The following is a 27,809-nucleotide window of genomic DNA, read 5'->3' as shown; positions in this document are numbered from 1 at the left end:
AAACCATGAAGATCGGATGAAACAATACAGATGACAGCATTAAAAAGTAAGGGGCTGACTACAGAGGTCAGCACGTGTCTCCCTCCAAGGCCAAGCAGGGAATGCAAATGAATGCAGGGGGCTGAGGGAGGACCTGAAAACCAGAGCTTCCACGCCCAGCCCAAACAGGGTACCAACTTCTCAGTCACACTCAATTTGCTCCCGAATGTAAAAATAATAACTAATTCAGATCATTTGTAAAACCCCAAACAAAGCTGTGGATCAAACCTGGCTGCCAGTTTGCAGGCATGGATCAGCTGATTGCAAACGGTTACGCGCAAATCCCAGCTCTGCCACGTGCTAGTTGTGTGTATTTAGACACCTTTCGTACCTTCTCTAAATCTTACTTTTCTCATCAAAGAAACGTGGATAAGAAGGGCAATGCAGAGAGCAGTGGTGGAGATTAACTGAGATGGTGCACAGGGCTCCACAGTCAGCAGGTTGGAGCTGGTACTGAAGCCCCTTGCTGTGCCAGACATTAACCGTTTAGTTACAGGTCTGCAGGGAGGTCTAGTGGGTGAGAAGTTGGCAGCATGGCTTTCACCAAAGCCCGTCATCCAGCTCTCGATCTCTTTAATGTTCAACAAGTGAACACAGTTATTTTTAATAACTGAAGTATAGCTGATTTGGAGAAGGCAATGGCACCCCACTCCAGTACTCTTGCCTGGAAAATCCCATGGATGGAGGAGCCTGGTAGGCTGCAGCCCATGGGGTCGCTAGGAGTCAGACAGACTGAGCGACTTCACTTTCACTTTTCACTTTCACTTTCATGCATTGGAGAAGGAAACGGCAACCCATTCCAGTGTTCTTGCCTGGAGAATCCCAGGGACGGGGGAGCCTGGTGGGCTGCCGTCTATGGGGTCGCACAGAGTCAGACATGACTGAAGCGACTTAGCAGCATCATAGCTGATTTACAATGTTGTGTTAGTTTCGGGGGTATAGCAAAGTGATTCAGTGTTCTTTTTCAGATTCTTTTCCATCATAGGCTATCACAAGATATTGAATATAGTCCCCTGGTCCATAGAGCAGGTCCTTGTTGTTTATCTGTTTTATATATAGTAGCATGTATCTGTTAATCCTAAACTCCTAATTTATCCTTCCTAACTTATCCTTCACCCCCTTTTCCCTTTGGTAATCATAAGTTTGTTTCCTCTGTCTGTGAGTCTGTTTCTGTTCTGTAAATAAATTCATCCGTATCATTTTTTTTAGATTCCACAAATAAGTAATGGTATATGATATTTGTCTTCCTTTGTCTGACATTCACTTAACATGATAATCTCAAGGTCCATCCATGTTGCTGCAAACAGCATTATTTCATGCTTTGTTATGGCTGGGTAGGACTCCATTTTGTATATGTCTCCTATCTTCTTTATCCATTCACCTGTTGATGGACACTTGGGTTGCTTCATGTCTTAGCTACTGTAGATAGTGCTGCTATGAACATTGAGGGGCATGCATCTTTTCAAATTAAAGTTTTGGTCTTTTCACAGCAGTTGTTTTTAAGGCTCCATTAAGGTTCACTCTGCTCCCCATCCAGAAAGATTTTTGTGTCACTCAAAACCATGCTCTGTGTTAAGGGGGATAAAATATGAGGAAAACACAGGTCGTGACTACTAGAGGACAGAGAGTATTTAACTGTCCAACTCTTTGCAACCCCATGGACTTTTGCCTGTCAGGCTCCTCTGTCCATGGGATTCTCTAGGCAGGAATACTGGAGAGGGTTGCCATTCTCTTCTCCAGGAACTCTTCTCGACCCAGGGATCAAACCCACATCTCTAGCATCGCATGCATTGGCAGGCGGATTCTTTACCACTATGCCACCTCAAAGCCCTCCACCACAGTAAAGAGCTATGTCACTAGACTTGGGCTGTCCCTGAGGCCTGACCTGGTTGGGTTTGGCCTCCTTCATCAAGGTCTGGCAGATGTAGGAGGGTGGTCTGGACCCTCTGAAAAGCCTCAGGTATTCCACTTGGACAGCCAGCTCTCCTCTGAATCATCAGGGCTTTGGGGCTGAAGTGGGTGACCAGGCGTCTGAGAGCTGGGATCTATGAACAAAAGCAGTCCGTCAGTCTTTTGTGAACACGGTATAGTCAATTCTTGCTGTTCACAGTAGCTGTGTTCTATTTCAGGTCATTCCAAAGACTGAATTAGCAAGTACATTGCTCCTCGGGGAAAAACAGAGTTAGGTTCTTGCAAGCCTCTGGTCACAGCATTTTCAGCAATTGACCTACACATACCCTGGTGTGACATGTGTTTCTGTTTAAAGACAATTTATTTGGTACATATTGTTGAATCATTAGCACTGGATGCACAGCCCCAGAGCTGTAACTCATGCCTGAAAGATGGTTACCTAACACACATGTTTTCTCCGTAAGGCATATCACAGCCTTCCTGCATTCAGGAGCCACCAGACAGTGCTCCTCTGCTTGGGGGCCATTTTAAACAGCAAAATCACCAACAAAAACCAAAGAGCGTGGCAGCACACAGACTGTAAAACACACACTCGTTTACAGTGTGAGAGCTGACCTCAGCTGGGAACATGCATGTCAGGTGACTCAGATATTTTGCAGTTTTGTGCGTGTCCGAAAATGACCAGGAAAGCCCTCTGGGTGTTGATTTGCAGGTTGCAAACAAATATCAGCAAGTAGGTGAATTTGCAAATGAGGAATTCATAGATAATGAGTATTGACTGTATCTAAAAGTTATTCACACATTTTCCATTTGCATTTAAACTCAGCCTGGCAAGACTCTGGTCAATTTCTAACAACTCAATTTGTTTTTAAGACCTATGAGTACTAACTAGCCTGGAGGACATCATGGAGATTATAAAAGATACAATGTTTGCATTGTAGAATTGGTTTTTATTGTTGTTTTCCTTGAAAGGACACAGACACCAAATGAAATAATCCCTGTGACATCTTAGCAAGATACTACATCAGCCCCTAGTTTATTTTAGCATGAAATTGGTTTTGAAAAAAACTTCTTCCTATTAAGGCAGACTCTCTCCCTGGAACTTCTACAAATTGATCCTAGTTCTGGTGGCTCAGAAGGTAAAGAATCTGCCTGCGATGCAGGAGACCCAGGTTTGATCCCTGGCTCGGGAAGATCCCCCGGAGAAGGAAATGGCAACCCACTCCAGTATTCTTGCCTGGAGAATTCTATGGACAGAGGAGGCTGGCGGGCTACAGTTCATGGGGTCACAAAGAATCAGACATGACTGAACGACTCACAGTTTCACTTTCACTAACTAGTTCTGTCCTTGAGAATTACATAGGAGGGAGCCAAGCCTCCTTCTACACGGTGGTGTCTCAACCATCTGAAGATACAACCAGTTCCCTTTCAAGATGCACTTTCCCTCTGTTGGCATCCCCATTTCTCCCAGTTACTCCAGTTTCATCCTCTCTGTTGTTTTCTTTGAACAGTGTGTCTAATCTATCAGAAATCAACTGCCACGTCCTGCTTAGGCTCTAGAGTGAAATGAGTAGCCTAAACTCTGCTGTTGAAGTTGTTAATTTACACAGCTTCACTGATGAGTACCATGGCAGTCTATGTGAAACTTTTCAAAATAAGCACACTATTCCACGCCTCGAAATTTATACTAAGGAAATTTATACTAAGGAAATGTATATGCTCAATCACTAAGTTGAGTTTGACCCTTTTGCAACCTCACGGACTGTAGCCCACCAGGCTCCTCTGTCCATGGGATTTTTCAGGCAAGAATACTGGGATGGGTTGCCATTTCCTACTCCAGGGAATCTTCCCAACCCAGAGATTGTACCCAGGTCTCTCGCATCTCCTGCACTGGCAGGCAGGTTCTTTACCACTGAGCCACCTTGGGAGTCTAAGGAAATTATTATGGACATGTGCTAAAATTTAGTTATAGGGGATTCCCTGCAGTCCAGTAGTTAGGACTCTGCACTTTCATTGCTAAGGGGCAGGTTCAATCCCTGATCAGCGAACTAAAATCCCACAAGCCATGCAGCAGGATCAAAAATACACACACACAAAAAATTTTAAATAAGGTAAAACTTAGTTATGAAAAGATGTTCATTACAGGAATCTTTATTATCCCAATATATGGAAACAGCCAAGAATAGAACAATATTAAAGAAATTATGGCATATCCATACAACCATTAAAATGACAATATGAATAAATCTACATTGACTTACATAGGTATTTATATAATTGTAATACAAAAGATTGTAAAAGAGTGGTTATAATCTGGTTACATGTTATTAAAACATCCATCTATAAGAAAGGAAAACATTCCCAGGAATTTAGTAAAAGCTCTTAAAATTCAAAGTATTTCCTTTCTTCATTTCTTCCTACACTATGTTATTACGTTCATAATAAGGAAAAACAATTCTGTTCATTGTTCCAAAAGACTGCAATTAAAACAACACTTGGGTAGTTCTCTGTTACTTTCAGAAAAAGGTCCAAACATCTGGCTTGGGACATAAGACTTCTAATGATCTTATCTCTCAGTTTCCATAAACTACCTGGCCTTACAAGTATTGATACTTTCCATGTTGACTATAATGAACCACTTAAATTATGTCCAATTTTTATCCCTGCTTTCCACCTTATACCTTCTGTTTTGAGATATCCTCTATTCCCCATCTCCCCAACTGGTCTGGGGAGACAGGGCTTCCCTGATGGCTCAGATGGTAAAGAATCTGCCTGCAAGGAGACCTGGGTTTGATCCCTGGGTCAAGAAGATCCCTTGGAGAAGAAAAAGGCTACTCATGCCAGTGTTCTTACCTGGAGAATCCTCATGGACAGAGGAGCCGGGCAGCTTACAGTCCATGGGGGCTCAAAAAGTCAGACATTACTAAGTGACTAACACTTGAGCTTTCTTTCTTTGACGAGATTACCCGAATATTTTACTACTGGCAAAACCAATCCTGGCTGCCTGACTCTGAAACCCACATTGCTGATCCTCTGGATCCTCTGATCTTCTGGATCAGAATGAAAAACTGAGATAGTCAATGCGATATTTCTCTGATTATCTTGGTGCCATATTCAATCTCAGCATTGGCAAGTGAATTATTAATACTTGAGCATCTACAGTGTTATCTGGAAGAGAAAGAAAGCCCTAACATACAGTCCATTCCATTGACATATATATAGAGAGTGAAAATGATCTTTAAAACGTGGACTTTTTCCTTTTAAAGGCAAATGGTCCAGGGTATGTGGAGCTATATTTCACCCAGACACTAAAGTCTAGTTCTCAAGCCTATGCCCTGTGTGTCACATTTCACTGATCTGGCCCACTCTGACTTCTTTGTCTCTTTTCATTATAAGAAGTTAATATTGAATTTCAAAACCCAAATAGCATAAATAAATTCCAGATGCCTTCTCAAATCCCTAAATCTCCCATTAGAATAAAGAGAAACTTTGCTGTATGTGCATTGTGGGTTACATTTTAATTCACTGAAATGCTGAAAGGATCGCCGAGCAATTCTTCAGCCTTTATTTCACCAAGAAAACACACGAACTTTTTGGACTTGCTTCTGGTCCCATCACTTCATGGGAAATAGATGGGGAAACAGTGTCAGACTTTATTTTTCTGGGCTCCAAAATCACTGCAGATGGTGATTGCAGCCATGAAATTAAAAGACACTTACTCCTTCGGAGAAAGCAATGGCACCCCACTCCAGTACTCTTGCCTGGAAAATCCCATGGGCGGAGGAGCCTGGTAGGCTGCAGTCTATGGGGTCGCTAAGAGTCGGACACGACTGAGCGACTTCACTTTCACTTTTCACTTTCATGCATTGGAGAAGGAAATGGCAACCCACTCCAGTGTTCTTGCCTGGAGAATCCCAGGGACGGAGGAGCCTGGTGGGCTGCCGTCTATGGGGTCGCACAGAGTTGGACACGACTGAAGTGACTTAGCAGTAGCAGTAGCAGTACTCCTTGGAAGGAAAGTTATGACCAACCTAGATAGCATATTGAAAAGCAGAGACATTACTTTGCCAACAAAGGTCCATCTAGTCAAGGCTATGGCTTTTCCAGTAGTCATGTATGGATGTGAGAGTCGGATTGTGAAGAAAGCTGAGCGCCGAAGAATTGATGCCTTTTTTTATATATATATAAATTTATTTATTTTAATTGGAGGCTAATTACTTATAATATGGTATTGGTTTTGCCATACATCAACATGAATCTGCCTCAGGTGTACACGTGTTCCCCATCCTGAACCCCCCTCCCACCTCCCTCCCCATACCATCCCTCTGGGTCATCCCAGTGCACCAGTGTTGGAGAAGACTCTTGAGAGTCCCTTGGACTGCAAGGAGATCCAACCAGTCCATTCTAAAGGAGATCAGTCCTGGGTGTTCATTGGAAGGACTGAAGCTAAAGCTGAAACTCCAATACTTTGGCCACCTCATGTGAAGAGTTGACTCATTGGAAAAGACCTGATGCTGGGAGGGATTGGGGGCAGGAGGAGAAGGGGACGACAGAGGATGAGATGGCCGGATGGCATCACCGACTTGATGGACATGAGTTTGAGTGAACTCCGGGAGTTGGTGATGGACAGGGAGGCCTGGAGTAATGTGATTCATGGAGTCCCAAAGAATCGGACACAACTGAGCAACTGAACTGTACTGACTGAAGAAGCAGAGGCCTCAAGATCCACAGCACAGCTGTCTGACATATGTTCTACTTTATTTCTCTCCTGAAGAGGTAAAATAACATCATCATGAAAGGCAGGGCCCCCAGAGTCAGGCTGCCTTGATTCCAATCCAACTGGGTGATTTGGAGCAAGTTTTTTAACCTCTCTGTTCCTCAGTTTTCTCATCTGAAAAATGGGGATAATCATCATACCCACCTCACAGGGTTGTTGAAGAGATAAGTGACTTAATAATTTAAAGTATTTAGCACAGTGCCAGCCACACAGCTAATGTTTATACCCGTTATTACCTAGAGGTGTATGGCAAGCTGATGGAACAGGTCTCTATGGCTAGAAATTCTTTTCCTCCAGATAAGCAGGGCTTAATCCAAGGTTAAGGAGGCTCTCATCTTTCCATGAGTGACTAATAAGCTAACTTCAGATCCCAGACCTTTCACCTAAGCCTGGTCCAGACCCAGACCTCCTTACTTGTGTCCACATCCCTGAACCTTGTGTCTTAGTCAAGCTATCCCACCAACTTTGCATCCAGGAGAACTCCATTTTTGTAAATGTGAAAGCTCTGTACTAAGGAGAACCTAGCCTATAGCACAGGGAACTCTAGTCAGTGCTCTGCGGTGACCTAAATGGGAAGGAAATCTAAAACAAAGGGGAGATATGCATAACTAATTCACTTTACTGTAGAGCAGAAACCAACAGCATTGTAAAGCAACTATATGCCAATGAAAATTAATTAAAAATAAAACTCTGTCCTCAGAGGATTTGTAGATGCAGCTTCACATCTCCAGTTAATTATAGGAGATCATATTTGTAAAATACCAGAGGCCAGTGTGTGTGTGTGTCGCTGTGCACTCAACCACTTTAGTCACGTCGACTCTGCAACGCCATGGATCACGGCCGACCAGGCTCCACTGCCCATGCGATTCTCCACACAAGAACACTGGAGTGGCTCTGACATAAAGCACAGCAGGATCCTCTATGACCCACTTCCCAGAGTAATGGAAATAAAAGCAAAAATAAACAAATGGGACCCAATTAAACTTAAAAGCTTTTGCACAACAAAGGAAACTATAAGGTGAAAAGACAGCCTTCAGAATGGGAGAAAATAATAACAAATGAAGCAACTGACAAAGAGTTAATCTCAAAAATATATAAGCAGCACATGCAGCTCAATACCAGAAAAATAAATGACCCAATCAAAAAATGGGCCAAGGAACTAAACAGACATTTCTCCAAAGAAGACATACAGATGGCTAACAAACACCTGAAAAGATTATCAACATCACTCATTATCAGAGAATGCAAATCAAAACCACAATGAGGTACCATCTCATGCCTATCAGAATGGCTGCTATCAAAAAGTCAAACAATAAATGCTGGAGAGGGTGCGGAGAAAAGGGAACGCTCTTACACTGTTGGTGGGAATGCAAACTAGTACAGCCACTATGGAGAACAGTGTGGAGATTCCTTTAAACACTGGAAATAGAACTGCCTTATGATCCAGCAATCCCACTGCTGGGCATACACACCGAGGAAACCAGAATTGAAAGAGACACGTGCATCCCAATATTCATCACTGCATTGTTATAATAGCCCGGACATGGAAGCAACCTAGATGTCCATTGGCAGATGAATGGTTAAGAAAGCTGTGGTACATATATACAATGGAATATTACTCAGCCATTAAAAAGAACATGTTTGAATCAGTTCTAATGAGGTGGATAAAACTGGAGCCTATTCTACAGAGTGAAGTAAATCAGAAAGAAAAATACCAATAAAGTATATTAACACATATATAGAGAATTTAGAAAGATGGTAACAATGACCCTATATACAAGACAGCAAAAGAGACACAGGTATAAGGAACAGACTTTTGCACTCTGTGGGAGAAGGCGAGGGTGGGATGATTTGAGAGAATAGCATTGAAACATGTACATTACCATATGTGAAATAGATCGCCAGTCCAGGTTTGATGCCTGAGACAGGGCACTCAGGGCTGGTGCACTGGGATGACCCTGAGGGATGGGATGGGAAGGGATGTGGGAGGGGGGTTCAGGATGGGGGACACATGTACACCAATGACTGATTCATGTCAATGTATGGCAAAAAACACCACAATATTGTAAAGTAATTAACTTCCAGTTAAAATAAATTAATTAGAAAAAAGAATACTGGAGTGGGTTGCCATTTCCGCCTCCAGGAAATCTTTCCAACCCAGGGATCGAACCCAAGTCTCCTATATCTCCTGCATTGGCAGCCAGATTCCTTATAGCTTGAGCCATCAGGGAAGCCCCACCAAAGCACCATAATAAGTGCTCAAAGATGATCGTTTTCTCCCTTCCTTTCCCTACTGACATTAATAATTGATGCCTATGTTTGCAAGAAACATTTAATTATAACCATGAAAGACCTACCTGCACTGCTCACATTCAACAGAGAGCCTACACTCCATATATCCTTCAGCATCTCAGCTTCACACCTCTAGACGTTGCATCCATGGCAGAAGGCAACGAGACAATTTTGGTGCTATTCCACACTTAATACATCTTTTCGCCTCTCAGTAGCAATGAAGGTTTGCGTCATATTTTGGTACGTACAGATGCCTTTCGCGTATTTCCCCTTTTCTTTTATATCCATTCTTTACGGAGGTGTTTTTGCTGTTGCTGTTCTCATCACTGTTATCGCAGTTTTGCGATGCAGAAAACTGAAGCCTAAGCAGATGAAAAGTGAACGCGACTCTCGCTCAGCCGTGTCTCTTTGTGACCCCATGAACTATACAGTCGATGGAATTCTCCGGGCCAGAATCCTGGAGTGGTAGCCTTTCCCTTCTCCAGGGGATCTTCCCAACCCAGGATCTTCCCAATCTGCCCACATTGCAGGCGGATTCTTTACCAGCTGAGCCACAAGGAAAAGGCTTGTGTCAAATTCTACAGCTGGTTAGTGACTCAGTGGGGATTTGAACCTGGCTTCTCTGCCCTGAAAGTCTTTGGTTTTATTCTACCAAATTTCACTGCTGAAGTTATAGTACTGCAAGTCTCAAAAGAAGCCTCACGAATTCTTGGCTTATATCAGTTCCATTGGGTGTCCTATTTTATTTTAAATTCTGATTTTTTTTTTCTGTTTTCTCTGATGTTGCCATGGTTGGCAAAACCAAGCTCAGCACAGTCGTTTAGTCAGGTTGGACCTGTTTTTGTAGTCTATCATAATTGTGTATTGGATGGCTGGTTTTAAAAGACGTGTTTAATTGCTGTTTTCTTTCAAGCAGAATTCTGTTATACTGGCAGCCAAATAATGCCTCATCTAGAAAGAAAAATGAGCTATTCCAGAAAGTTTGTTCAAAGAGAGGCCACATCTTTTGCGACCATGAAGTACAATACACAAATGTGAAGGTTGTCCATATTCAGAACAGGATGAGGAGGGGCATAAAAGCTGGACCATTAGAAAATGTTTGATTTCATGTAGCAGAAATGCAACTTCAGTGACCTGACTCGACAGTGGCTTGCTTATGGTTCTCCTCTTTTTAAACAGAAGTGAGTTTGGAGATATGCAGTCAAGGGTTGTTACAATGGCTTCCCAAGGTCATCAGAGACCCAGCTTCCTACTGCCTTTCTGCTCTTCCATCTTGGCCTACGGAACTCTTTATCACAATCACAACATGTCAGGTCTACATCAACGTCATGACTGCCTTCTGTGTGAAGGCAAAATACAAAGAGCAAGATCTGAACAGGTGGCACCAGCTGTCTTTCTTCTTTAGGAGGTTTCCTGGCAACCTCTTCCATCAACCCCTGCTTATGCATCATTGTTCCTGCTGGGTGGGTCACATGACCTTCCCTGGTCACAGGAGTCTGGGAAGATGGGTATTACTGGGTGCCATTGCCTCCCGCAAACAGACAAGGCCTCCATTAGTAAAAACGAATAGCGAAATCGACACTGGGAATCAACTAAGAGTTTGCCAGGAGGACGACCATTGATCGGAGATCTGCAGTGTGTCAGATGCAAACTAAGACAGCGCTGATGCTGAGGCTCCAATACTCTGGCCGCCTGATGCCGAGAGCCAGCTCAGTGGAAAAGACCCTGATGCTGGGAAAGACTGCAGGCAGGAGGAGAAGGGGGCCACAGGGTGGGATGGTTGCGTAGCATCACTGACTCAATGCGCATGAATTTGAGCAAACTCCGGGAGATGGTGAAGGACAGGAAAGCCTGGTGTGCTGCAGTCCACAGGGTCACAAAGAGTCAGACACGATGTAGCAACTGAACAACAACAACACAATGCTAAGAAAGAAAGAACGTTATTCTTGCATTAGACCTAAAGAAAATGATATCCAGAGAGATGTAAAGTGTGAAATGACATGCCTTTTCCTCAGAAGATCTCCATGTGAATTTTTCTCATGTGACAATGCCTGGCTCAGAAGAGACACCCAAAAATAATTTCAAACATTCCCCTTCTCTTTGCCCTCTTTCGCAAATGAAATTAGAAACGCAGTACCAGCTTTCTCTTGGAGTGCTTTAATATTTGCATTGTCTAATTGTTCTTGCTATGATCTAACTCGGGCTGCTGCTCTGGCCAGTGTGTCCATATCCCCAACTTCTGGCAAACACAGCACTGCTGACTTTATTAGATCATGTCAGGTCTTTTCCTGCTTGATATAGCCTCTCTTTTGAATTTTCTCTCCAGAGCTGTCATGATATTGTTTTCACTTGTAACTTCATCAGCTAAGACATAAATAGCCTTTGGTTGGATTTTTAATCAGCATTTTCTTCTGATTAGCACTTAGTAGAAGCTCAATGTTATCTGTTGAATGAGTGAATCTCAGCTTCATTGTTTGCCAGCTGCGTGAGCTTGGGCATTTCAAACCTGCCATGATGAGAAAAAAGAAAGGCTTGCTTTGAGGTTGCTTACCATGCTTCAACATTATAGCTGCGGTAGCTGATGACTGCAGCCCACAGCCAGGGAGTGCGTACCGTCGCTCAGTCGTGTCCGACTCTTTGCGGCCCCATGGACTGTAATCTGCCCGGTTCCTCAGTCGATGGAATTTTCCAGGCAAAAATATTGGAGTGGGTGGGAAGTCCCTCCTCCAGGGGATCTTCCTGGCCCAGAAATCCAACCCGTATCACTTGCATCTCTTGTGTTGGCAGGCAGATTCTTTACCACGAGTACCACCTGGGAAGAAGCAGGTAGTAAGGGAGGAAAATTCTTGCAAAAGAGATGATCAGCAGATAATGTCAAAGACAGGTACTATAGAATAGCATCCATGCTCTAACAAGGTTTGTTTTCTAGAATTTGTTAAAATTAACAGACAATCCTGAATTAGGATAACCTCACATATAGTAAATGCTAAAAAGTGACACAGGAGCTTCTCCAAATCCTACTTGGAGGTTTTTAGAGCATGCAGAACACCACCATGAAAAGAAACATTTTCCAGGCAAGCATCGTTCCGTTGTATCAGCGGGCAAACACATAGGGTGCCTACAATAAAAGAAAATAACCAGAATGCTTATCTCACTGACGAGTGCATGACAAATGTGTTAGGTTTGCGTTATGGGAAGCAATTAAGCAACCTCTGTAGAATGGGTAAAGAATTTTTCCCTTGTCAAAAATTGCATCTCATGATTGTCAGTGAAAACCAAAGCTGGAGTAAATTTGGAAATCTGATATGTGGTCTCCTGGAGCTTTATCCATATCAGAATGTAAATTCACACCAGTGTAGTATGGGATTTCTATCTTTCTTGATACATTTAGGTATCTGGCCTCTCTTTACAATACATTCAGTGAAACAAATTTGGGACGCAGCAAGTAGGTGTTTGGCACCACATACAGCTTCATACACATGGGGTATGAGTCATAACACAGTGTCTTTTCAAGGCATTTGTTAGGTAGCAAAGGACAACTCTCAAGAGATTTCTTTTTGTCTGGCAGAATAAACAACTGGAAATGTATTCATGTACTTTAGAATCAAACAGACTTGGATTTGATTCCAGGTCTGCTATAGAATAAATACGCAACAGGAGGCGTACTACTTACCACCACTGAGTTTTTTCCTTATCTTCAAAATGAAAATACTTAAATTGAACCAAGTGAAATTGCCATATTTGAAGTCAAGAGAAGTCAAATATTCATGATCTCATATGGTTCATCCTATACCTGTGTCACAAGACTGAGACCAAAATAGAAGACTAAGTCCCTGTAAGTTTATGAGTCACAACTCTACTGTTATATGCTACAGGCAGCTGACTCAGACTAGCTTTTGAAAAAAGGATATATATCAAATCACCAAAGTGTACACTGTAAATGTCTTTTGATTTTATTTGTCAATTATACATCAATAAAGCTAGAATATCTTTAAAAGGGGAGAGAATGCATTCAGTTCAGTTCAGTTCAGTCACTCGGTCGTGTCTGACTCTGCGACCCCACGAATCGCAGCACGCCAGGCCTCCCTGTTCATCACCAACTCCCTGAGTTCACTCAGACTCACGTCCATCGAGTCAGTGATGCCATCCAGCCATCTCATCCTCTGTCGTCCCCTTCTCCTCCTGCCCCCAATCCCTCCCAGCATCAGAGTCTTTTCCAGTGAGTCAACTCTTCGCATGAGATGGCCAAAGTACTGGAGTTTCAGCTTTAGCATCATTCCTTCCAAAGAAATCCCAGGGCTGATCTCCTTCTAAATGGACTTAGCTCATAAAATTGGACAATCTAGGAATGGTGTCGGCGTCAGGCATAGTAGGATCCAGGGCCTCAAAGGATGCTCATCAAAGCATCAAAGGATGATCTGTATCCCCATTCTCTCTGCTGTTCCACTTCCTTCACGACTGTTGACTTTGTCATACATGATGGGCAGGATGACCAAAGATAGTCTTCACCAGAAGCAAAAGGAACTGTTCTCTCCCAAAGGCTGTCTTTCTTGTGTAACGTGTTTGGCCCTCGACTAATCAACATTTCCATTGTGTCTGGTGCCAACTACTAGGCTTGGTCCAGCCTGGTTGACTTTCTCATTCCAGAGAGATGACAGGAGCAAAGGGACCCATACACGAAGCCTTATTAGAGCCACAGAAGATAGGGAAGCAGTTCCCAAAGAACTCTGGAGTGCTAGGCAGGCAGGGGAAGAAAGTATGTACAGCACTTAGTACAGATGCTGGCAAGCAGAAGACGGGTTAAAATTAACTGGAGAGTTTCCTACACTATAGTCAGAGACACAAGAAAAAGTGACCAACTTTTCTCAATTTGCCCAGGACTTTCTTGGTATTAACACTCTAAATTTCACACCCTGGAAAATTCCTCAGGCCCAGGCAAAACATCTCAGTTCATCTAGACTATGCTTGGTTTAAAACAGAAAATGCCACATCTGGGGAATCTCCATAGTCCCAGGAAAACCTGCACAGCTGGTCACCCTGCTCCAAGATGGCCCTTGTAAAGTGTAACTCTTAGCTGCAGTTGAGGTCTCGTTGGTACATACACAGTGGAATATTGCCTGCATGCGTGCATGCTCACTCAGTCTTGTTCAACTCTTTGGAACCCCATGGACTGTTGCCCACCAGGTTCCTCTGTCCATGGAATTTTCCAAGCAAGAATACTAGAGTGAGTTGCCATGCCCTCCTCCGAGGGATCTTCCTGACCCAGGGCTCTAACCTGAGTCTCCTGCATTGCAGATGGTCTCCTGAATTGCAGATGGTCTCCTGCACTGTAGGCAAATTCTTTACCGTCTGAGCCACCAGGGAAGCCCTGTTAGGTGAGCTTATTAGTTCTTGCATCAGTAGAAGAATGATGTGCATGGTACATCCAAAACCATCGAAACTGTAGGTAGATAGTCCCATGGAAAAACGCAACTTTAAATTTTATTTAAAGTTACAGGATCTACCCCCTTTTCTTTGCCTTCCCCTTCTTCTTTCTTCATTTTCTTTTAGTGCTTTTATTTCCCCCTCTCCTCTTCCCTTTCTTTCTTTCCTTTGTTCCCATCTTCCTTCTTTCTGATCTTCCTCCCTTCTATTTCTTATTTTCTGCTTTTTCTTTTCCTTTCTTGTTTGGCAATATAGTCACCTTTCAAATAACATGTGATTTAGATTTTGCTTCTGATCTTCAAAGGAGCTGCTATGTGTGGTTTGACTAAAACACGCCAGCCTCAGTAAATACATTTATTGTGGTTAATCCACTAAGTGGAAACTTCACTGTTGATTAGGACAAGAAGTACATGGGCAATTACCGTGGACTGGCTTAGACAGCATGGTCATGATGCTGAATGTGAAGGATGAAAAAACCAGGGGTGGGGGAAGCAAAGCAAAGCAGAGGGTGATGCTTGTGAAATAAGGAGCTTGAGACTGAATTCTTTCAAGGGACACTTTGGTTTATCTGTTTACACAGGGGTTACATCTACCACTAATGGAAATTGCTGAGATTTGGAAACTCTTTCTTCTTTCAAATCAATATTATCATTAATTAAGCAATGTAAACCAGGAAATCCTTCTTGGTTACAAAATATGCTTTGAAGCCAGGCCTGCATTTGAATGTCTTCAATCAAAATCTTAAAAGTAAGCTTAGGAAGAAAGCAATGTCTAGTCTTTGAAGGAGAGCTATCATTGGGGAAAACAGAGCCTTCTCAATTAAACTTTGGCAAGGAATGAGAGTTTTGTTGCCCTTATTAAAATGCTGAGGTTCTAAAGAATTAACTCCAATTTTGGGAGCAAATCCAAATGGTCCCTCGTGACAGGGCTTCCACCTACAGATCAGGATCATAGCCTTGGGACTTCCACTACATTTGGGTTTTCCAGATAACAGGCTTCACATCACTTTCACAATTGTTGTCATTATGTAGTACCACTCGTACCATTTATTTACAAAACATTTTCCTACAATTTTACTTTTTAAATTAGTTAGAATATGATGATGTAGCCAATGCAGTTCATTAGGGCTCGTGTACAGCAGCGTCCACTTAAGAAGGCTTTCTTATCTCTCCTTGCTATTCTTTGGAACTCTGCATTCAGATGGGCCTATCCATTCCTTTCTCCTTTGCCTTTCACTTCTCTTCTTTTCTCAGCTATTTGAGAGCTAAAAATGCATTTCAGTAAATGACGCAATGTGACAATGCCCTGGGCAAAGACAATGGATAGAAAAACAGGCAGAAAAAAACTACCATTGAGCACTATCTTTTTCTGGAATATGGTTACTTTGCAAGGTTGTGTTACAGGGAGCCCAGCCCGGTGCTCCGTGATGACCTAGAGGGGTGAAATGGTGGGGCGGGAGGGAGGTTAAAAAGGGAGGGGATATAATTATATGTATGTAACTGACTCACATTGTTGTAAAATGAAACAAACACTACATTGTACAGCAATTATCCTCCAATTAAAAAATTAATTAATTAAAAAATATGTTAATTTCTGGTGTATAGTAAAGTGGTTCAGTTTCATATATATATATATATATATATATATATATATATATATATATAGTGAACAGAGATGCTATGAATATAGGGGTGCATGTATCTTTTAGATTTATAGTTTTGTATGGACATATGCAAGAAGTGGGGTTGCTAGACCATATTTTTAGTTTTCTGAGGACCTCTATACCGTTTTCCACAGTGGCTGCACCAATGTGCATGCCCACCAACAGCGTAGGAGCATTGCCTTTTCCCACACCCTGTCCAGTGTTTGTTATTTGTAGACTTTTTAATTATGGCCATTCTGACCAGTGTGAGGTGGTACTCCAACGAACAACATTTTAGTTGACTAAATGAATGAACATAATGGAATGTAAGAAATAAAACTTAACCACAAGGCTTTAAATATGAAATAACACCAGAAAATTATCCATCAAACCAATCACCACCAATTGGGAAAAATCACTCCAGGTAGGAATTTAGGATGAGAAACCCAAGTCTTAAACAATCACTGAAAGACTGTAGAGAATATATATGTAGGGTCAAATTTCACTGGTGGCTCAAACAGTAAAGCATCTGCCTACAACGCAGGAGACCCAGGTTCAATCCCTGGGTTGGGAAGATCTCCTAGAGAAGGAAATGGTAAACCATTCCAGTATTCTTGCCCGGAAAATCCCATGGACGGTGGAGCCTGGCAGGCTACAGTCCATGGCGTCACAAAGAGTCAGACACAACTGAGCGACTCCACTTTCACTTTCATGCAATATGCAAATGAATTCATGAAAAAAACTATGCTCTGAAAATGTTCTGTAGTCTGGTTAATATTGCACTGATGCCAATTTCCAGTTGTGATATCCTATTACAGTGATGTATGTCCTTGGGCTTCCCACGTGGCTCAGTGGGTAAAGAATCCACCTGCAATGCAGGAGATGCAGGAGCTGCAGGTTTGATCCCTGGATTGGGAAGATCCCCTGAAGGAGGGCATGGCAACCCACTCCAGTATTCTTGCCTGGAGAATCCCCATGGACAGAGGAACCTGGTGGGCTACAGGGTTGCAAAGGGTAAGACTTGACTCAGCAATTGAGCACATATGCACGCAAGATGTTCCTATTGAGGGAGGCTAGTTTTTGTTTTATTTGGGTTTTTATGCAGCTTTTCCCCTAACTTCCTCTGAATTAAAATCATCATTGTAAATGATTGCTTTACATTAGTTATTTATCATAACATTGATTATTACCTAGTATGTTGGTTATAGTACATACACTGATTTGTGTATAATTATTTCTAAATAAAAAACATTTTTTTGCAAGGGGGCTATGGAACCAGCTTGGAGAAAGAACATGCTGTTGTGCTGGAAACCCAGAAGGGCAGGATTGCTAAGAAGCCACACTGCTGTATGAGTAGAAAGGTCCAGGGGTGGATGATGCCAAGCTGAAAGCACGCATCCCAGACCACTGATATTTATAATAACAGATACCACAGATCCATAGATTTACAATCTAGTCTTTGCAAAGGGGATTAGAAGAAGGAAATTAGACAAAATTTTCAGTTTATAAATAAAATAAATTCATAAATAATTCAAGTTCCCAGCATAGTTTCTTGATATCTCTTCTAAGGTATCTTCACCCAAAAGAATTTATAGTAAGTAAGTTTTCATAGGGTTTTTCCAGTTTATAAAACAATTCCACATGAACGCTTTTACTCACCCACCAAACCATGCTGAAATAGAAATAGATAAAATGAAAACACTGAATATTCATCTAACCCTTTCATTTGCATTATCACATTTCCATGCAACTCACCAGTAAAAGTATGCATTTAGTAGTTCTCTAAAGAAAAAGCAGCATCTTTTCATGTCTTGGTGTATGTGGCTTCTTTAGCTGTTACAAATTTCTCCTGGGGGGCCCTGGCCTCTTCATACTCTGTTCCACCAAGACATTGCTTCCTCCTTTTCCTGAAAGAGACTGAGTCTGATAAGATATAAACAGGCATCCCCAGACGTGCTGCCCTTGGGAGAGTCCAGAGTTGACCAGCACACCAAGATCTGTTCCTCAGCCACCTCTCCCTACTCTAAGGACTTAATCCTTGGTCCGCCAAATCTAGCGTCCCCATGCAAAATAAAAAGAATACAGTTGGTGGTAGGCAGAGGACTTGGTAAAGGTCCCAGGTAGAAGGAGCTCTCTCTCAGGCATATTTATGCCCGTCACACAGCTGCCAATGAATCTGGTAGCTTATTTCTACCATTAGCTTTTCTTGAGCCACCTTTTCCTCCCCTTGTAGGTCTTCACGTCAGTGTTCTGATGGCCACAGATATTTCAGGGGGCAAAACCTTGCTGCTCTCAGGGAGTTTACAGACCAGGAGAAAGACAAACGTTATGCAGATTATCTTAGAACTACTACATCTATAAAGCAACATTTATGAAGTTTTACAAAAGGAAAAAAACATGAAAGGGCAATTTAGGATAATATATAAGAGAGAGTAAGGGAGAGCTAAGGCAGACTTCATTTTTGGGGCTGCAAAATCACTGCAGACAGTGACTGCAGCCATGAAATTAAAAGACGCTTACTCCTTGGAAGAAAAGTTATGACCAACCTACATAGCATATTGAAAAGCAGAGACATTACTTTGCCAACAAAGGTCCATCTAGTCAAGGCTATGGTTTTCCCAGTAGTCATGTATGGATGTGAGAGTTGGACTGTGAAGAAAGCTGAGCGCCGAAGAATTGATGCTTTTGAACTGTGGTGTTGGAGAAGACTCTTGAGAGTCCCTTGGACTGCAAGGAGATCCAACCAGTCCATTCTGAAGGAGATCAGCCCTGGGATTTCTTTGGAGGGAATGATGCTGAAGCTGAAATTCCAGTACTTTGGCCACCTCATGCGAAGAGTTGACTCATTGGAAGACTCTGATGCTGGGAGGGATTGGGGGCAGGAGGAGAAGGGGACGACAGAGGATGAGATGGCTGGATGGCATCACTGACTCAATGGACGTGAGTCTGAGTGAACTCCGGGAGTTGGTGATGGACAGGGAGGCCTGGCATGCTGCGATTCATGGGGTTGCAAAGAGCCGGAGACGACTGAGCGACTGAACTGAACTGAACTGAGGGCAGGTGAAGGGCAAGTCAAAGAAAGCGTCCTTGAGGGAGGAACACAAGTTGACTTTGAAATGATGAGGAAAAAAAGTATCAATCTAGGGACTTCCCTGGTGGTCCAGTATTTAAGCCTCTGCACTCTCATTGCAGAGGACAGGTTCAGTCCCTGGTCAGGGAACTAGATCCTGCATCCACCAACTAAGACCTGGTGCAGCCAACTTTTTTTTTTTTTTTAAGTATCAACATAAAGGAGGCTGAGAAGAAAGAGAGAGAACCTTCTGGGCAGGCTTTCCAGAGGTGCCAGTGTAAACTCCATGGGGACCCCACGGGAGTCCTCAGAGCTGCCTCTCCACTGTTGTCCTCCACAGAGTGCTGTGGGTGACAATGTCATCTTTCCAGGCAACCAAGCTAGGAACGAGCAAGAAGGAGAAATGGAGGCTCATGGCTCTGAATCAAGGAGAGAAAAGGAGATGGAGGCAGAATGTGTCATGGAAAGAGCAGGGCTTTGGTTACCAGAGTTCACACTTGGACACGGCCAGCCTCTTAGCTTTGTGACCTTGGAAAAGGTGCTATGACATCTCATAGTTGTTGTGAGGACTGACTGAGAATAGAAATAAGCAGGACACTGTATCCAGTGCTGAAAAAAACTTGTACAATGTGAGCGTTGCAAGTTAAGCTTTATTTGGGACAAAATGAAAACTGAAGCCCAGGAGACACTGTTTCAGACAGCGCTGAGAAACTGCTCTGAGGAGGTGAGGGGAGGAGTTAGGACATATAAGAGTTTTGCAACAAAGAGTAAATAGTTGGAAACATCCAAAGATTACCTTTAATTAATCTGAAACCAGGTATGTCAAGTTAAAGAATTTAATGCTTTTCTATGTATGGGAAGATGCAGGAGTCTGGGCTCACTGAAATCATTCCTTGGATATTCACCTCAGTTATCTGGGGCCAGTATCCTGTAGCTTCACATCCTGAGTTTCCTCAGGGCTCACCATTCGGAGTGGCTGCAGTCTGAGGGTCGCCATATGGCAGGTACTCTTCTCCTTCCTGAGTTCCCTCAGGGCTCACCAGCTCCCCCTGATGATGGTGACATCCTTGTTTACTGATATGGCAGGAAATATTTTATTTCTTGAAATATTTCATTTCTCACCAGTAAGGATTCAATAAATGTCCGCTCTCTTCTCTCACTTTCTCCAGGTTCCATATGCACTGAATATACCCGCTGCCTTGCAATTTACACACTGAAGCCCTAACCTCCAATGTGGCTGTATCTGGTGTATCTAGAGATAGGTCTTTAGAGGGTAATTAAGGTTAAATGAGGTCATAAGGGCTGGATGGGGGGCTGATCCAAAAGTACCATGGCCTTATAAAAGAGAAAGAGAGAGAAAGGTTTCTCCTTTGTGAGCAGACCCAGGAAGAGGCAGCCATCTTCAGCTACGGTTGGGTTCCCATGAGAACCTGACCATGCAGGCACCTTGATCTCAAGTTTCCAGCCTCTTGAGCTGGAATGTCAATTGTCTATTGACATTGTCAGCTGCTGGACTTCCCATGTAGTCCAGAGGTTAAGAGTCCACCTGCCAATGCAGGGGACACAGGTTTGATCCCTAGACTGGAAAGATCCCAAAGGCCTCAGAGCAACTAAGCTTGAGCACCACAGCGGCCGAAGCCAGTACACTTAGAGCCCAGGCTCTGTAACAAGAGAAGCCACCTCAATGCGAAGCCCGTGCATTGCACCTAGAGAGTAGGCCATGCTTGTCACAACTAGAGAAAGCCAGCACACAGCAACGAAAACCCAGTAGAGCCAAAAATAAATTAATAAAGAAAATAGTTTTAAATTCTGTTGTCGAAGCCACTAGCCTATGAAATTTTGTTATGGCAGCCAAAGCCAACTAAAACAAGTCTCCATTAGAAACTTGCTCTTAACAGATATCAAGTGCAAATCATAACTGCAGTGACATCCAATGAATGGATTTATGAAAGGGTGAAAGAAGGGAGTGTAGCCATTGAACCTGAGCTGGCTTCAGGCTTGAGCATTTTCAAAGGCAAACATGAAAGTAAAGGTCGCTCAGTCGTGTCCGACTCTTTTCAACCCCATGACTGTATGTTCATGGGATTCTCCAGGCCAGAATACTGGAGTGGGTAGCCTTTCCTGTCTCCAGGGGATCTTCCAAACCCAGGGATCAAACCCAGGTCTCCCGCATTGCAGGCAGATTCTTTACCAGCTGAGCCACAAGGGAAGCCTCAGTTCATTTGGCATTTGGCTATGATGACTTCCAAAACAAAGACCCGATCTGGGTCAAGACTACAGATGAGGCTTTCCTATGTGGTTGAGCAGAAATGTTTTCTCCTTGTTTTTACTCTTACTGTTGCATGTGAAATGGAAAGACACTTAGACTTGAAGGAAACAAGTAGTGGCCAGCATGGGGAGACAAGCATCAAGAGATGGGACGATGGGGGGAAAGGAGAAATATGCTCCCTAAAAGGAGAAAAACAAAAAGTCAAGGGCCGGGATCCCAGGCACTAAGAAGTGTGAACTGATCCCACAGATGAATGGGATGTGACTGTGGGACCACACCATTGTCAAGGTGTTCTCTGTAAAGTGCTGTGTTGGACGCTGGCAAACACTGCTTTCCAATTTCAAAGCCTGCACAGGCTGACATGTAGCAGCTCAGTGAGGACCTCATTTGAATCTCACCACAGCCTACAGAGGTGAGCACAGCAGAGAGGTATCCTGTCCTCAGGGATGGAACTATGGTTTGGAATATTTAAATGAGGTTCCATTTGGCTAATATGGCTTCCAGGGTGGCTTGGTGGTAAAGAATCTGCCTGCCAAGCAGGATGTGTGGGTTGGATCCCTGGGTTGAGAAGATCCCCCCAAGAAGGAAATGGCAACCCACTCCCAGTATTCTTGCCTGGGAAATTCCATGGACAGAGGAGCCTGGCAGGCTACAATCCATGTGGTCGAAAAGGGTCAGACATAACTTAGCAACTAAACCACCGCCACCGCCACCCCTGGCTGGCAAGTGTAGAGGCAGTGGCCAGACCCTGCTTTTCTGATTTCAGAACCAGTGTCCTTTCCACGGCAAATGTTAAACTTTGCTCCACCTTGTCGTCTGATCTTGACCTGATTTTCTGAATCAAAAGTTTTCTCCATGCTCCATCCCATTTTCCAACCTATATTCTCCTCCCTCCAAGTCACTGGATGACTTCTTCTAGCACAAAAAGTAATTTTGGTGGAACATTAGCATCACAAGAAGAGAAGCATGTAATGTGAGCCAGGTTGGTAAAAATCCATCATATAGTGTAACTGCTTTCTTCCTTGATGAAGCTTATTCACAGTGATCACCGTACTACTGGGTTGACCAAAAGGTTCATTCAGATTTTTCTGTAAGATGTTATAGAAAAACCTGAACAAAACTTTTCACCAGACCAACATATGACCAAGCAGGGAGAGCTGTTATTAGGATCCCCATTTTATAGCTGGGAAAACTGAGACACAGAAGAACTAAGGACAGAAGTATCCAGTGACGTGTGCTAAACATCAAGAAAGTGGAAAAAAAGTGAAAACACTGGTCATTCAGTGGTGTCTTACTCTTCAAGACCCTGTGGACTGTAGCCTGCCAGGCTCCCCTGTCCATGGAATTCTCCAGGCAGATTCTCCAGTCTCCATGGTGGCTTTGAAGGTAAAGAATCTGCCTGCAATGTGGGAGACCCAGGTTTGATCCCTGTGTTGGGAAGATCCCCTGGAGAAGTGAATCGCTAATCACTCCAGTATTCTTGCCTGGAGGATTCCATAGTCAAAGGAGTCTGGTGGGCTACAGTCCATGGAGTCTCATAGTAAACATCAAGAGCCAGATTTCAAACCTTTGTGTCTGTCTTCACCTCCAAACAGGGGACAGAGCTCTGGTTTGACCACCAGGAAGTCCTTTGGTTCCAATCCATCCCCTCACCACCCGTGCGGTCCTAATTTAGACTTGTCACCACTCGACTTGATCTCCTGCCTCTGTAAACTGAAGGGGCTGGGTGGCCTGGTCTCCAAGAGCAATCTCTAAAGAGGTTCGTGAGAAAACAGTCACCACCTGCCCTGAAGACCTGTCAAAGGTGCCCCTGGTTTTTCCCCAGCAAGAAACATGAGACACCGTTTCACTTGAATTTTGCACTTGTAGAGCAAATATCGTCTGGCCTCTGTGCTGTTTCTCAAGTGAGATTCGGGGAGTGAGCCAACGGAGAGAGGAGGAGATTTGTTTTTGTTTGTGAGGTTCACAAACCCTTCTTTCAGGCTCAGTCAAACCATTGGGAGGTCTGTGTAGGCCGCGGCATCTCCGCGTTGCGTGGGGCTGGCTGGTCTCTCTCTCCCCCTGCCTCTGCTCAAAGTCTGGGAAGATGCTTTGGAAATAAACCAGGAAATTACTTATCAATTTAAAGCCCCAAAGAGCTATGCGTCCTCCTCACTGCCAACAGGAAGAGGATTTCACAGGAAAGCTCCGCATCTGTGTGCAGTAGAGTTCAAAGACACCGGCTGCCGGAAGGTCTTGCGAGGGATGTAAGTACAGCGTCCGCTCTTGTGATTGAAATGAACAACTGTAGGCTTTTTTCTCCCAGAGATGAGTCTTTTTTGGCTCGCGCGGGTATTCCTCTTTCTCTGCTCTACTCTGAGGGTGAGGGGGTGTTTACTGACCCGGACTTACTCAATGACACATCTCCTCTGAGGGCTGCTCCTGCAGAACAGAAGAAAGCAAGCAAAAGTCGTCAGAACCGGCTTTGCTGGGTTCATTTTGCAAAAAGCCCTGACTGGGTAGACACCCTCCCTCGGGGTTATAGATCCACAAACAAGAGGAGTGTGAGATGCATGTGCGCACTTGTGGAACAAATGGAAGGGGCTCCATTGCCTCCCCTGGAACACAAAATTGTCACCACCTCTGAGCCTAAATAATTTGAGTGAAAGATGTTCCCTTTGTGTTGTAGGCTTTCGAGTACAGGAGAAAGAAAACATTAGCACTCTTATTCTCCTGTGGAGATTGCCTTGTGGCCGTATAAACTGTGTGCTCAATTTATTTTTGCAGTCAAATGCTCTACCACTGAGCCTATACCCCCCTCAATTTATTTTGGGCTAAGGGTACTGATTTATTTACTTTTATTACTTTTATTTTATTACTAAAATAAATAATAAATGCATTATTATTTGTTTTATTAAACAAATGTGCCTGTCCCTGCACGCGGCTGTAGGGGAGATAATACATTCATTGCAATATACGAATGTAAATATCTAGATGGTGTTAGTAAAACTATGGGTTTGTATACATGGTATTTGCATGAATGGATCACGTAGTTTCATAAATAACACATGGCCCTAGAGCATGTGTCTTTTACAAGTATTTTCAATCAGACTGTGGTTAAGATCTGGGAAGTCATTGCCAGCATGTAGTTCTTTTAAAAGAAATAGCTCTGTTCTGATGGACCTCTGTGCCATCAGTCCCCCCGGCTTTCTCTGGGACCTCGTGTCCTTTTCCAGGGTCCCTCATCAAGAACCCCATGGCTGCGGGAACACATGTGGTGCAGGGAGTCGTGAGATGGAAAGCTGCACGCTTGGAATGTGAAAGGAAATTCTTCAAATATGGGGAACCATGTACTGAGCCTTTGCCATGCGTTTGGCACGCTGCTTGCCATGTGTCTTGTGGTCTGTGGAGCAGGTGGCTCTGGTGAAAAGCGGTGTGTTTGGAACCAGAGCACTTGGCAACTTGTCCCCAGTTAGCCTCTGCGTGACCCAGTGTCAGTTACCTAACTCCTTTGTGCCTCAATGTCCTGTCCACAAAATAAAGGTGATGACAGTGGGGAGCCCAAGTTTTACACCTGGATCAAAGGAAGATCCCCTGGAGAAGGGAATGGCAACCCACCCCCATATTCTTGCTTGGAAAATTCCATGGACAGAAGAGCCTGGCAGGCAATGGTCCATGGGGTTGCAAATAGTCGGGCATGACTGAGCAACTAACCTTAATTGATTAATTAATTAGCAGCATTCATGTGAAGCTTGAGAATTAATGGAAGTAATGTTTTCATCTGTCATACATAAGCTACTGTTTTGTTGTTGTTCAGTCGCTCAGTTGTGTCCAGATCTTTGTGACCCCATGGATAGTAGCCCGCCAGGCTCCTCTGTCCATGGGATTCTACAGGCAAGGATACTGGGGTAGATACATCCCTCCTCCAGGGGATCTTCCCAACCCAGGGATCGAACCCAGGTCTCCTGCATTGCAGGCAGATTCTTTACCAACTGAGCTACCAGGGAAGCCCAGTGAAGGATGGTGATGGTTATCCTCTAGAAGGCCCTCTCTGTTAACTAATAGGCCCTTTAGTTAATATTAACTAAAGCAGGTCCTATTAACTAAAGCAGGTCCCGGGTCCCTGTGTTAATAGTTCTTTGGAGGGTTTGGATGTGCATCAAAGCTCAGTTGCTGTCCTCAACATGTTTTGTAAACTGGACAAAAATGGATCACCACATCTCATACAAACTTCACCTGAAGAAGGTGAAAAGTTCTGTTAAGGACACGAGAACTCTTTTCCCCATTCAAATTTATGGATCACCCTGTGGTCAGAATCAATGTTATTTCAGAGTTATTTACTGTCTTGTTTCTGTCCCAGTGTTTTCCTCATCTCTTGGCACACGTCACCTTCTAAGCTGTGACCATCTGAACTGCTTGTCATCAACCCCTCTGATTGCATCAGTCTCCGATGATTAGCAGAAGATACATTTCTTTCCCTTTGGAGGCTTTTTGTCAGTACAAGTCAGTACAACTTGGTGGAATTCACCACCATATTTGAGTAGCATGAGCTGTGTCCATAATATGAGAAAATGATTCAATCAGCTTTACACAGAGAACCAGCAACATAGAATGTTTACTGTGCTGAATCAAGTATCATCAGATCCGATTCCTCTGGAGACTAAGGCAGCACAGAAAGATACAAGCCAACAACAGGGGGATGTCATAACCCAGCCTGCGAGCTTCAGAGGCCTCAGAAAGAGGCCACAGAGGGCATGGGAGAACAGGAACCACTGAACATTGAAAATAATTTCTGGTCATGGCAAACTTCAGGGTGTGGAGCGACATATCCCTGGCTTTGTATTCTGGCTTCACCACTTTCTAACGCCAAGACTCGCTGGTGTGTCTCCTCTCAAGAGTGTAACGGACATAAACATCTCAGCATAGAACCCAACATAGTAGGTGCTCAACGAACAGGGGTTCCTTTCCTCTCCATTGTGGTCCATTCAAGCCACAAATATTTCTTGAGCATTTCAGTTCAGTTCAGTCACTCAGTCATGTCTGACTCTTTGCGACCCCATGAACCACAGCACGCCAGGCCTCCCTGTCCATCACCAACTCCCGGAGTCCACCCAAACTTCTGTCCATTGGGTCGGTGATGCCATCCAACCATCTCATCCTCTGTCGTCCCCTTCTCCTCCTGCCCTCAATCTTTCCCAGCATCAGGGTCTTTTCAAATGAGTCAGCTCGTCTCACCAGGTGGCCAAAGTATTGGAGTTTCAGCTTCAGCATCAGTTCTACCAATGAACACCCAGGACTGATAGCCTTTAGGATGGACTGGTTGGATCTCCTATTGAGCACTTACTATGTGCCAAGTATTATTGTAGATAGAACAGTAAACAAGAGCCTAAGCCTATGCCTCCGTATCTTTAGACGAGGAGACAACAGAATGACAAATCATAATGTAATTTGGGAAACTGAAAAGTGCTATGAAAAAAATAAAATCTGATCATGAGACAGAGTGACTAGCAAGGGCAGAAATGGGGGTATTTCTTCACCTAAGGTGGTCAGGCATTGCCTCACTGCGGAAGTGGTAGTTAGCATAGTCTGGAATCATAAGGAAAACACCAAAGCCATGGTTAGGCCACTAACTCGCCATGTGACACTACACAAGTCACTGAAACTTGTTAGGTCTGGGCTTCATGACCTACAAACTGCAGAGCTGGAGGAAACCTACGGGGCTTCTGTTAGTCCTGAAAGTGTCTTTTGTCATTTCCTTTCCCTGTCTTGGGATCCTATGCCATGAGTAATTGTATGAAGAAAAAAAAAAAAAAAGTCCTTGAACTAAACTATACTCCAGTTATTTCATTCTTTCATTCCATCTCCGGGGGATTTTTTTCAAAAAGTTTTTCCTGACATAGATAAATGAGTAGGTCCTCAATGAATGAAGATTAATTAATGATTCTTTTCTTAAAGCTCAAATCATCACAATTCCTAGGGATTACATTGCTGGAAAAGACAAGAACCACCGTATGGCAGATTTTTAGGGATGAATTGTGTAGCTTCCCAATGACTTCATGTGTGGCTTCGAGTCTGAAATCGCACATATGTCAGTGCAGCCAAGATGCGAAGCTGCCAGAAGTTGGCTGATCCAACGCTCTACTAGCCAAGAGTCATGTGCATGGCTTTAAAAAACAATGCCTGGTCTGAAACATTTCCTTTCTTAAAATGGTGCAGCAGACCTCCTGTGGGGCTGAGACGGCATCCATCCAAAGTCAAGGTCACAGTGCAGATAACCTGTACCCGAGGAGTCTTTGTCTCTAAATTCGCCAAATATTTGTGGCCAGAGTATTCTTGGCTGTAATGATCCAGATGACTGTCTAATTACTCCACTTTACTGTGAGCACCACGGAGTAAACCCCAATCA

At 43.6% G+C, this 27,809-nt stretch overlaps 1 protein-coding gene across 4 annotated transcripts in view; it reads left to right on the top strand.

The window, feature by feature from the left end:
* C1QTNF7 (C1q and TNF related 7) overlaps positions 1–27,809 on the top strand; it is a 135,049-nt gene that overhangs the window by 32,916 nt on the left and 74,324 nt on the right. Inside the window, exon 1 of one of the 4 annotated variants that reach the window (XM_006054938.4) lies at positions 22,870–23,670. The exons of the other annotated variants lie outside the window; for them this stretch is intronic. The gene's annotated coding sequence lies outside the window, so the exon portion shown is untranslated. Of the gene's footprint in view, positions 1–22,869; positions 23,671–27,809 lie in introns of those variants that run through there. 4 annotated transcript variants of the gene reach the window in all.

The sequence above is a fragment of the Bubalus bubalis genome, chromosome 7 (genome assembly GCF_019923935.1).
Source record: "Bubalus bubalis isolate 160015118507 breed Murrah chromosome 7, NDDB_SH_1, whole genome shotgun sequence".
Lineage (NCBI taxonomy): Eukaryota > Metazoa > Chordata > Mammalia > Artiodactyla > Bovidae > Bubalus > Bubalus bubalis.
Note: the sequence above shows the minus strand (reverse complement) of the source record. Positions and strands in the feature narration are given on the sequence as shown.